Source organism: Triturus cristatus, chromosome 4_2, assembly GCF_964204655.1.
Source record: "Triturus cristatus chromosome 4_2, aTriCri1.1, whole genome shotgun sequence".
Lineage (NCBI taxonomy): Eukaryota > Metazoa > Chordata > Amphibia > Caudata > Salamandridae > Triturus > Triturus cristatus.
This window is the reverse complement of record NC_140586.1, coordinates 456,853,396-456,865,048: the sequence shown is the minus strand read 5'-3', so window position 1 is coordinate 456,865,048 and position 11,653 is coordinate 456,853,396. Positions and strand designations below refer to the sequence as shown.

The 11,653-nt window shown below is 45.0% G+C and overlaps 1 long non-coding RNA gene across 1 annotated transcript in view; it reads left to right on the top strand.

Annotated features, from left to right (window-relative positions):
- Positions 1–529: 529 nt before the first annotated feature.
- The window catches only part of LOC146834554 (uncharacterized), a 203,814-nt gene continuing 192,690 nt past the window's right edge, over positions 530–11,653 (top strand). The window contains exon 1 of the long non-coding RNA XR_014960307.1: positions 530–808. This is a non-coding gene — a long non-coding RNA (uncharacterized LOC146834554). The remainder of the gene's footprint in view (positions 809–11,653) is intronic.

The window sequence follows — 11,653 nt, the reverse complement described above, 5'->3', positions numbered from 1 at the left end:
GTTGACCAAAAGGCAGCAAGGGGGATACGTATCTTGCTACAGTCGTGAAAGGGCGACACCATTTTCCACAGAACACGCAGCAAGGCAAACCTCGAGGCTGCCATGGAAATGAGTTATGGCATCGTTTTTCATTCCAATAGCTAACTATGAACTCAAATGCAACGGGACTGCACCAAACATATTTGAATTTAAATATGCGCCGAATCAAAAACTGCTGCCGTACATTTTCTCTTATTTAAAAATGATAGTTCTATTCATGTGTCAGCCTCATTACAATTTAGATGAAAAGAGCAGAATACGTTTGTGTTGTATTTCTGTTGTCATGCCGGGCGCTCTAATCGCATTGCGCTGAATAAATTTCCTTTAGGATTTGTGTTATTAACGTGTTCTCTCTCGATGGTATTTCTCCTCTTACAGTAGTGGCATGAAGAGGGAGCTGCAGCTCTTCCGAGGCACGGCTCTGCCTGGCTGCATCTTCCAGCTGCACTTGGCGAGCTCGAAGCTTTTCTCTCCCCGTTTCGGTCTGAATTCTTTTGATGCTGCGTCGGATACATTCAAATGCATCTTTTTAAGTGAAAATAATCAATGCAAATATGGGATGCGCTGCCATCGCCGGCTTGATTATCAATTGATGGCTCAGCCTCGGATGTGCGCGCGCCCATAGTCCGTCCTCGTGCGCCTGAGTTCTCCGCTGCCTGGCAGGCGCGCGGGGCGCTGCGTGCCTCGGGCACTCGAGAGGTGTTGATAGACAACCTGAGCCGCTAGCAACTTCCTTTCAATGAGCTCTTCTTGCATCTGGCTTCAAAAGGTAGGTTCATCCATTCGTTTTGAATGAACAAATCTTAATGAAGTTTACTCGGAATTAAACCCTTTTTTCACTGCTAACTCAAATATTAGCATTCCGCTGTCAGCGTTTCGATATGCCTTGTTCCTGTAATTAGACATTATGATTCTAGACTCTGCTAGCATCATGATCAGCAGAAGCAATCCCGTTGAAAAAGGTCAGCAATCAAATTGTGGAAGTGCTAAAATTAACCAGCCAGGCATCACATGTCAGACATTGGCCCCTCCCCTAGTGTTCACAACAGGGATCAGTGTTCTCTCTCCCACTGCTCCGAACTCAAACGATTTGTAAATGATGATGAGTTGAGTCAGATTCACGTGCACTGCATCCTATGATGATGACATGTTAAGCACATCGCTGCTGCAGGTGCACTGACTTACGGATCTATCTTACTGGCTAAGCTTAAGTGCTATTTATGTGAGTACATTTTGTTACTATTGGAAACTTAATGGTGAAAGGCCATCTGACGTGGTAGCCTGACGGAATACATATAATGTAAAGCTATTGGGATATTATACTAATGTTGCTGTTGTAACTCATATTGTATCTACTAATTTAACTTATAAAGTGCAGATTTTGCAGAAGTTTCACTAGAACTAAACACTAAAGAATAGCCCATGTGTGTACTCATGAAATAAGGACAAACAGCACGTTCTTTATTTAGAAAATCGATTCAATATGTGTGGAAAGTCATTAGATGCCTGCAAGGTGGACAATGGTGTGTAGGGTGCATACAATCTGATGTGAAATAGCTTAACTGTATTTGAGTGGGGTCGTTGGCTTTCATGTAACATCTCCTTAAAAGGACTGGAACAAGCATCTTTGTTCTTTTATATATAAAATATGCCACGTTCCAGAAGATTTATGCTGAAATCCTGCGATTTTTTTTTAATTCGCAAGTTTGTTAACTTCACAAAGTTTGTGATATTTTAAAATAAAATGCAGGAAAAAAATCTTAGGGAAGAAGTTTCGCAGAAAAAAACCGCAGCTAAAACTCCTTTTTTCTTGGAATATGTTCTCACAAAAAAAATACATTTAAGAAATAATTAAGCTGCAAATACAGTTTGCAAGAATTTTTCTCACGCTGGTAAATTTTGCAAGTTTGAGGAACTTCACTAACTTCAAGAGGTGCTTAGTTTTCCCATTTTTCAAAACTGGGAGTCAGTGCCAATCTTTCTTTTTAGTGGATCAGCCAAAATAGATAACCTATCAGAATGTTCAAATGAGACTCAACGTCACCTAAATTTTCCCCGATTTGAAGGATGTAGGTCAAGCTGTTGGTTTCTATAAATACCATTTCCTACCTCCTGTTAGGCTTCTATTAGGCTGCTGGACAGTGGGGTCTGCATTCTGTGGAGGTGTGCTTGTTTTATACTTTTACCCCTTGTGTTTGTAAGACACGTTTTTATTTGTGAAGGTGTTGATTACTTTTTAGTTGTTTATTTGCTTTCTTTATAGTTTGGAAGTCAATGTTTAGTTTAGCTTTGTTTCTCCACATGTATTCTAATTTCATTTACAATGGATAATGAGAAAAAAAGATAAAGGTTATTTGCTGGTACATTAGCCAAAGTTACTCTTAGAAAATATTCTTTTAGAGAATGGAGAGAAGGAGTATGTGGGCCCTCCATCTGTTCAGTTGATTATGCCAAGTGTAGCTTGTTAGGATGTTCCAAAAGTGATGCTGGCAGGTGATCAAGAATGACACAAGGGAGATGCTGGGAGTGGCTGAAGCAAGATGTTCTAAGGTGAGGGAAATGATGCGGGCAGGAGTCCCTTGAGGAGTCCCTTGAGGCGTTTCAGTAAGGAAGGGACATTGATGGACAGATTATAATAGGTGTTGGATCACTTTGATTTGCGCATATTAACCCACTTGAAGATACCATGGGGACGCATGCAAAGAGCGTAAGACTTTGGTCACAAGAGTCACCATTGGAGATCCATATTGCTTGGGAATAAAGTCAAAATCAGAACTGTGTGCAAATGTTATCCTCCCAAACCATCTTCCGTTAGAACAGAGACAGCTGAGGAGCAGTTTGTTTAGCAAAGGGTTTGTACTGGAGAGGTGTGCTTCCACTGCAAAATACTATTCTAAGACATAACTTGAAATGCTTTCCAAGTTTGAAAAGAAAACGTTTCTCCAACAATACGCCTGCGTCCAGGATATGCACATTTTTAGCACAAAACCATATCTACCTTTTTAGTAGATAGTGCTTTGTGTAAAAAATACTGGTTGCTGCATGGGATTTGCACATGTACCACTCATGGTAGGCTCTATTGATGCAAAGAAGTGCAAAGGAGCGTGTAACCCTACTTTGCATTACTTTCCAGCGCAAAAATGCATTTTGTACTGGAATGTAAACTGCAGTTCTACAGTTTGCACTAGTCTGCCTCACTTTTGTGACACTAATCTGCCTTAAAGTGCTGGTAATTCTGGGCGTTTATATTTAAGCTATGTGGGCGTCAGAAGGATGCTCTTAAAAAACTCTTCTGACACTCTTCTCGGCTCCATGAGAGAGCCTTTAATTTATATTGCAAATATTCTGGATATCAAAAGCAAGCTTTTAAAAATAAAGCCTGACAATGCTCTATTACAATGCCAGTCACATAAGTATTCTCGTGTAAATATTTATGGTAAATGTACCCATGGCAATTGTGGTGCTGAACACTTTTTTTCATACAGGAATTGATGTGGGTTTTTGTGCGTAAGTGTGTGTATCCACTGATGAGATGTGCTGAGTATCTTTTTCGTTTACTCTACTGTATGGAGGTAATCTGCTCCGACTGAAGAGTAGACACAGAGAGGCCCATTGTCAAAAGCTGTAAACCTAGGCTTATGCCCAAAATATTCATTTAGGCTATAGGAAGTCACATCAGGATACTTGGCAGGCCTATATGCATTTTCTTCTGTGGATTTCTTTGCAAGTGTGCACAGAAATCCACAGTGCTTCATCCTACTCGAGGACTGGGAAGGGCATTGTCAGATATCTGATTTGCCTTGGAAGACTGGCTAACCCCACACACATTTAAATTTGCTGCCAGTCCCTTGCTTAGATCCAACCCATTGTCACCCTGGAAATGGTTATAGAATTACTCTATTCAAAGGTTGGATTATCTCAATTTCCAGGGTGGGAAGGGGAACGGGTCAAATCCACAGTTTCTGTTTTCGCAGAATGAAAAAAAGAAAAAGAATGTGCTGCACAGGGGCTTCAATCTTTCTGTGTGTAATTCTACGAGGCAGGAATAAGCTTCGGCCTGAAAATCTCACCCAATATTTCCATTACTGATGCTATCAGCAGCACCATCATTAACGCCTCTTCTAAATGGAGAAGTATCCATGGTGTAGATCAAAGTCAGTAAGCATTTTGTTCCTCTGTGTGTCTGACAAAATGATTCAGACATGTAGAACTCATTCACTTTTTCTTAATCAGTTTCTGACACTAGACACGGAAAGGCTTTTCTGGCATTCAAAGCCGGGCTCGCAGCTTTAGTTAATACTATTTCCTAAATACACAACTATGAAGGCAGGTTGCTCTTTTATTTATTCTTATAAGTGTTGCGGGAAACCCAAACTAAATGGTGGACTGAAACTCCAATAAGTCATTGCTCCTATTGAGCTGAGGTCTGTCCTGAAAATACTCTGTGATGGTGAAGATCTCATACTACAATTCATTAGTAGTACAATTCATTAGTAACCTGTAGTATGAATCCTGTGGCGCATACCTTTCTGTATAATGTTTATTATTTTGATTAAATACAAACAAAGACGAACAAAATAAATGTAGTCACACATATTCCATACAATATATAAAAGGCATTATTTTAGTACGTCAATATAGCCATCAGAGCAAACTGTAATTTTGCACAACAAATAAGGTGTCAACCTTAGAAGTTTCCCTTTCCCTAGTCATGAAAAACTGAGATCTACTTATTATAACTAAAGATTTGTAAACCCAATGTTGCCAAATTTGTTAATATCCTTAAGACCATTATGAACATCAGTGTATTCTGGTACCTTGTTAGTTACTTAACAATCAATCAATGAAGGGGTGTTAAAATGCAAATACTCACCCGTGAGGGTCTCCAAAAGCGCTGGGCGGAGGTGGGGAGCAAATCCGTCTAACTGCTGGGGTCGTTGGAAGAGGCAGGTTGTGAGGTACTTCCTGAGCTAGGGTGGCATGGGAGATAGTCTGAGGTGGAGGGATAGGGTGTTCCAGGTCTTAACATTGTCATGAACAGATAAGTTTGTGTGTCTGCTCATCAAAGAAAGAAAACATGCAGGGGTCCTTATATCTTTCACCTGAGCTGATAAAGGAGAAGAGTTATAAAGAGGTCTGCGGGTTCATTGCAGTATACAAGAAATCTCAGCCAGTCCTGAGTCAAAGTGATGTGACCAGGTCCAAAACATACAGCCGTGTGTCCTTGGGCCAGAAGCATTATCATTGCTGTGTATACGCAGTTTTTGGTATCTTCTTCCCATACTCCAGCAGTGCTAGCAATTAGACAGAAGTAATGCTACCTCTATTTTAAGAGATACATCTTTGAACACTCTTACCCAGGAGTCAATCACTCTGTGGTATCCCAAGGAGAGCTGAACAAATCTACATCTCTTGCGCAGCATCACTGACATCTGTCATCTTCTCTAAATCTATATTAAGCCATACTCTTAGATGTGTAGTAAATCCTGTTTATACATTCAGAATTTGCTAATCTGTGCCTACTGTTCAGAGATACCTCATCTGTCTGAGAACAACAGTATACTTACTGGTAATCTGTGAGCATAAACTCCAGAACTGCACTCTACATACCCCAATGGCCCATAAATCTGAGGCATCTTCCCCCTGCAGAGTGCTATACAACCAAGAGACAAAGATGATGGCCTATGTGCCTCTGCACCCATGTCTATAATATAGTAATATAAGAGATATGACTCCATGCAAATGAGGGAACTCCCTCTCCTGATAGAGCAGGTGATACATGTGCACCAGTGCCATCAGGATTACAGAATGGGTCTCTGAAGTATCTGCTGCCCTTTCTGCAATACCGTTGTGTCCCCGGGTGGACAAAGCAGGCGCACATGGCAGTGTGCCCACCGAACACACTGTATATAATATGGCCCCCCATTCACCATGTACTGCTTACAAAAAGGTGTTCCAGTAAATATATTTTAAGAACTGACACATGTACTAATAGATAGGTTTGTAAAATTCTGGTTCAAGTAGGTTGTGATTCGACCTACCTCATGAATATTAATGAGGTAGGTCACAAGGTGCAACTCACATCAATTGGACGCCATCACAGGGATGGCGTCCTGCAAGGATCAGTAGACCACCATGTCCGTGATTACATTTTTAGGTCGAGCATCAGCGCGCATGCACTGTCTGCAAGACCTGCTGTAATCGGTAAAACCACTTTATTCCCGCCTCCCACTTAGGATTGGTCCATTCCAGTGTCGCTCTTCTTTGCTGCTTCCTGTCTTGTTCTGCAACCAATAGTTGACTTCCTTCTAAGGCTCAGGAGCACCGGTAAAGTACAGTGTACTTACGCTTGCCTTAGTTATCTCCTGGTTCTGAGAACTTTTTAACTTTATTGTTTTCATGCTTTTGGCCCGTGGCTGCTTCTGCCCCATTTTTATTCTGGTTAATGTTATAATCCCTCCCCCTTTTTAGCACATACAGCCCCAGCAGCAATCTTCTTTCAGCCCGTCGGTGCTTTTTTTCAATGTTGCCGTGGCCCTCTGCTCATCCATCTGCATCCATTTTTTAAAATAGCTATTGCCTCAATGAATCAATCAATCAGGTGTTTGTTAAGCGCAACTACTCACCCGTAAGGGTCTCAAGGCACTGGGGGTGGGGGCTGCAGGTTCCAGTCCATCAAGAAGGGTGTCTGTCGAAGAGCCAAGTTTTGAGGTTTCTTACGAAGATGGGAAGCGATGTTGTCTCTCTGAGGTGGAGCGGAAGGGCGTTCCAGGCTTTGGCCGCGGGGTAGGAGAAGGAGCGGCCTCCTGATCTGGTTTTTCTGGTGCGTGGGACCACTGTGTAGGAGAGCTGGGCTGATCGTAGGGTCCTTTGGGGTGCGTGGAATTTGAGTTGGCTGTTCAGGTATGCTGGTCTGGTGCTGTGGAGGGCCTTGTGTGCATGGGTGAGTATCTTGAAAGTGACTCTTGTCTCGATGGGGAGCCAGTGGAGTGTGCGCATGTGCTGGGAGATGTGGCAGTGTTTTGGCAGGTTGAGGACCAGTCTTCCGGCGGCATTCTGGATGTTATGTAGCTTGCGGGTAAGGTTTTTGTTCATTCCTGCGTAGAGTGCGTTGCAGTAGTCAAGTCTGCTGGTGACCAGGGCGTGAGTGACGGTCTATCTGTGTTTGAGGGGGATCCATTTGAAGGTCGTACGTAGGAGGTGGAGGGTGTGGAAGCAGGAGGCCGAGACTGAGTTTATCTGGCGGTCCATTTTTAGCTCGGAGTCCAGGATGATTCCCAGGTTGCGTGCGTGGTCTGTGGGGGTGGGTGGGTTTCCAAGGGCGTGGGGTCACCAGGTGTCATTCCAGGCATCGGGGTTTGGGTCCATGATGAGTACTTCTGTCTTGTTGGTGTTTAGTTGTAGGCAGCAGTTCTTCATCCATTTGGCGACGGCTTCCATGCCTTCTCGAAAGTTGTGTCTGGCGGTGTTGAGTTTGTTGGATAGGGAGAGGATGTCTGCGTATGACACAATGTTGAGTCCGTAGGTTCTGACGATGGGGGCGAGCGGAGCCATGTTGATGTTGAAGAGCATCGGGCTGAGGGAGGAGCCCTGGGGGACTCCGCAGGTGGTTGGTGTAGGGTCCAGGAGGAAGGGGGGAGTCTGCATTGTATTGTATTGTATTGGTGCTTATATAGCGCTCTGTCACCCCACGGGTATCCTGGCGCTCTGATAAAAACAAATAACACTGATGCTGAGGGATTAGGCGGGGCGGAACAGTCAGGCTACCGGAAAAAGCCAAGTCTTAAGGCTCTTTCTGAATTCCATTAAGGAGTCAATCTATCTGATCCTCAGTGGGAGCTCGTTCCACATCCGAGCACCCACCACACTAAAAGCCCTCCTGCCCAATTTGGCTCGTTTGAATCTTGGCTTTACCAGCAGATTGGCGCTATAGGAGAGCAGCTGTCTCTGGGGGAGATACCATGTAAATCTTTCTTGAAGAGGGACCGGGCCCATCCCATGTGTTGCTCTGTGGATCAGGCAAAGGGATTTGAAAAGGACCCTTTCCCTGACTGGCAACCAGTGGAGCTCTCTCAAAGCCTGAGTAGAAGAAGAGTCGTGCCTACGGTTTAGCGCAAGCTTCGCTGCGGCCGACTGGACTCTCTGCAGCCCCTGCAAGATGTATTGAGGGGCCCCTAAGTACAGAGAGTTACAATAATCCATTCTAATCAGTATCGTGCTCCTTACAATCAACGGTCGCATGTCCTCTGGCAACATCGGAAGAATCCGACGTAATAGCCGCAGTAACCCGAAGCACATGCTGGCTGTCTTACTTGCCTGCGAGTCGAGTTGGAGGTTTTTATCAAACAGGAACCCGAGGTTGGGTATTGTATTGGCCGGGGCTAATGAGGCCTCCTCCGGGGCAAGCCTAAACTCCACCGGCAGGTGTTGGATCAACCTTGCCGGTGAGAAATACAATACCTCCGTCTTTCCTCGATTAAACTGCAAGGAATTTCTCCGCAGCCAGTCTGTGGTCAGACGCATATAATTTTGGAATTGTTCCAAGGGGACCGCCTGTTTCCCCTCCAGCGAAAATGCCAGTTGCGTGTCGTCTGCGTAGTTGACTAACTCAACCCCAAACGCTTTGATAATCGAAAATAGTGGCTGTAAGTATATATTAAAAAGAATGGGACTGATACTGGTGCCCTGTGGTACCCCATAAACTATGGGGGATTTTCCAGAGGAGAACGGCCCCAAAGTTACCACCTGTTGTCTCCCCATCAGGTAAGACTGAAGCCACTGCAGTGCCCGGCCCTTTACCCCTATTCCTTCCAATCTCTCAAGCAGAAGTGGGTGACCTACTGTATCGAATGTGGCTGACATGTCCAAGAGCACCAGAACAGCGGTGCTCCCGTTGTCAGCCCGCATCCGCAAGTTATCCATCATGGTTATCAGGGCAGACTCTGTCCCGTGACCGGGACGGAAGCCAAACTGATCCCTGTCCAGCAGGTGATGTTCCTCCAAATAATCTGAGAGAGATCTGCTCACAGCCTTTTCCAAGATCATAATAGGAAAAGGAAGGAGGGAAATAGGCCAGAAGTTACCCGGGTTAGTTGGATCCAAGGCGGGCTTTTTGATAAGAGGGGACACCACCGCCTGCTTCCATCCCTTCGGGACTGAGCCTTCTTCCAAGGATTAGTTACAGATCTGACGTAGCCAAGGAAAAGTCAGGCGGCCGTATGACTTCCACACTTTCTGTGGCAAGGGGTCAAGAGGCGAGCCAGAAGAAATACTGTACACCATTGTGTCGAAAGTAAGGTCTGTAAAGTTGGGAAAAGTGACCAAGGAACATTGCTGGCCCAGGGTCCCCTTAGTTTCCTCTTTACCAAGGTCCTGAGCAGACACTTCATTGTCCTTGAGGAGGTCAACGATCTTTGCCACTTTATCCTCAAAGTGGATGGCAATCTCGTCACACAGCTTCTGTGAGGCCTCTACTTTGTTCTCCAGACATGTTGGAGCTGATATAGCTCTTACAATTCTAAAAAGTTCTTTAGTCCCATTGGGTGCTTGCACAATGGATTTAGCATAAAAATTAGCTTTGTTTTCCAGAATAAGCAGCTTGTATCTACTCTGTGCTGACTTTAATACTAGCTTGTCCCCGTCCAAGTACCCCTTCCTCCATTTCCTTTCGGCCTTTTTGCACTGTAGCTTTGACTGTCTCAATTCGTCATTATACCAGGGTGCTGACATTTTATTTCTAATTTTTAAATTTCTCAGCGGAATTAGTTGATCCAGAGCATCCGTAATAAAATCCTGATAGGTGTTGTAATTATCCTCAACCGTACTGGATACCTGGAATGGGCTCACTGCGGGTGGTGTTAAGAGAGCACCTGTCCTCGCTAATTTAGACCAATTCCTGCCTTTCCGAAACAACACTGCGATATTGGCTTGGCCTCGAAAATCAGCTAACCATATTTTGAAATGGATAAGGTAGTGGTCTGTCCAATTTTGGGGGACAATATTTAAAAGTTCCACCTCTGACTCATTTGCAAATAAAAGGTCGAGTATATGTCCTCCCCGGTGAGTCGGGGAGGTGACCAGTTGTCGGAGACTAAGATTATTACAGGTGTACTTCAAGTCTCTCAGCTGGTTTTTCGTACTTGCATTCTCCCACAAATTGAAGTCGCCCAAGACAACCATTTTAGAATGTCTTAAAGATAAGTTAGCGATGGTGTTCAGGAGGGGCTGCTGCAAAGTGTTACTCCCCGGAGGACGATAACAGAGCAGTCCTGTAAAAAGACTACCTCTAGCTTCCTGAAGCGAGAATCCCATCAATTCAATTCCATCTAGCTCATCCACTTGTAGCAGAGTGAAATTGAGTTCCTCTCTGAAAATCAGTCCCACCCCTCCTCCTTTACCCTCTTTCCTAGGTCTGTGTATGATTTTAAATCCGTCAGGACAGGCGAGGCCTATCTCTACGGCTGACTCTGCTCTAATCCATGTTTCAGTAAGAAACAGAGCATCAAGCTTCATATCATCAATCAATAAAGCAATTTCTATGTGATGTTTCACTAATGATCTGCTGTTTATCAGCCCCCAATTGAGGTAACTGGGAGTATTAGTGCGCCTATTTTCTGTGTCCAACCCAAGGTCAGCAGCATTAACATCAGCGGCAGTGTCTGCCCTGCTACCTATCTCCAGAAGCTGTTTTCTGGAATAAGTATGGTGTGCCTTGTTGACTTTACAGGCATCGTATATCGCCCCGGACTCGTCCGGGACGCGGACGGGCACAGACGGGCATGCCTCTGGCGCGCCTCTGGCGCGCCAACGGCGCGCCCGCGCGCTGCGCGCTTGAATTGGCCTGCTTAAGTAGTCTGCCGTCTGAACACTAGCGCGCACACCAATATGGCGCCCAAATTCTGTCCCCAACTGTCCCAAGATGGCGCTCGTAGAGGATGAAGGAGAGATATAGCCCCGCTCAAAGCAGCAGGTGAGTGGTTCGTTTTTTTTAAATGTGGTTATGCGGAGGAAGAGGCCGGTAAAGTTAAAATGAATGAACAATAAAAAGACCTTTTTCGGTCGATAGCACCAGCAGCAAATTGCCAGCCCCTAGTTGCCTGTAGTGACCCTCGTGTCTATCCGCGCAGCAAGTGACACGTCAAATCAAGTGTTAACTGCGCGCTTGCATTGGCCTGCTTAAGTAGTCTGCCGTCTGAACACTAGCGCGCACACCAATATGGCGCCCAAATTCTGTCCCCAACTGTCCCAAGATGGCGCTCGTAGAGGATGAAGGAGAGATATAGCCCCGCTCAAAGCAGCAGGTGAGTGGTTCGTTTTTTTTAAATGTGGTTATGCGGAGGAAGAGGCCGGTAAAGTTAAAATGAATGAACAATAAAAAGACCTTTTTCGGTCGATAGCACCAGCAGCAAATTGCCAGCCCCTAGTTGCCTGTAGTGACCCTCGTGTCTATCCGCGCAGCAAGTGACACGTCAAATCAAGTGTTAACTGCGCGCTTGCATTGGCCTGCTTAAGTAGTCTGCCGTCTGAACACTAGCGCGCACACCAATATGGCGCCCAAATACTGTCCCCAACTGTCCCAAGATGGCGCTCGTAGAGGATGAAGGAGAGATATAGC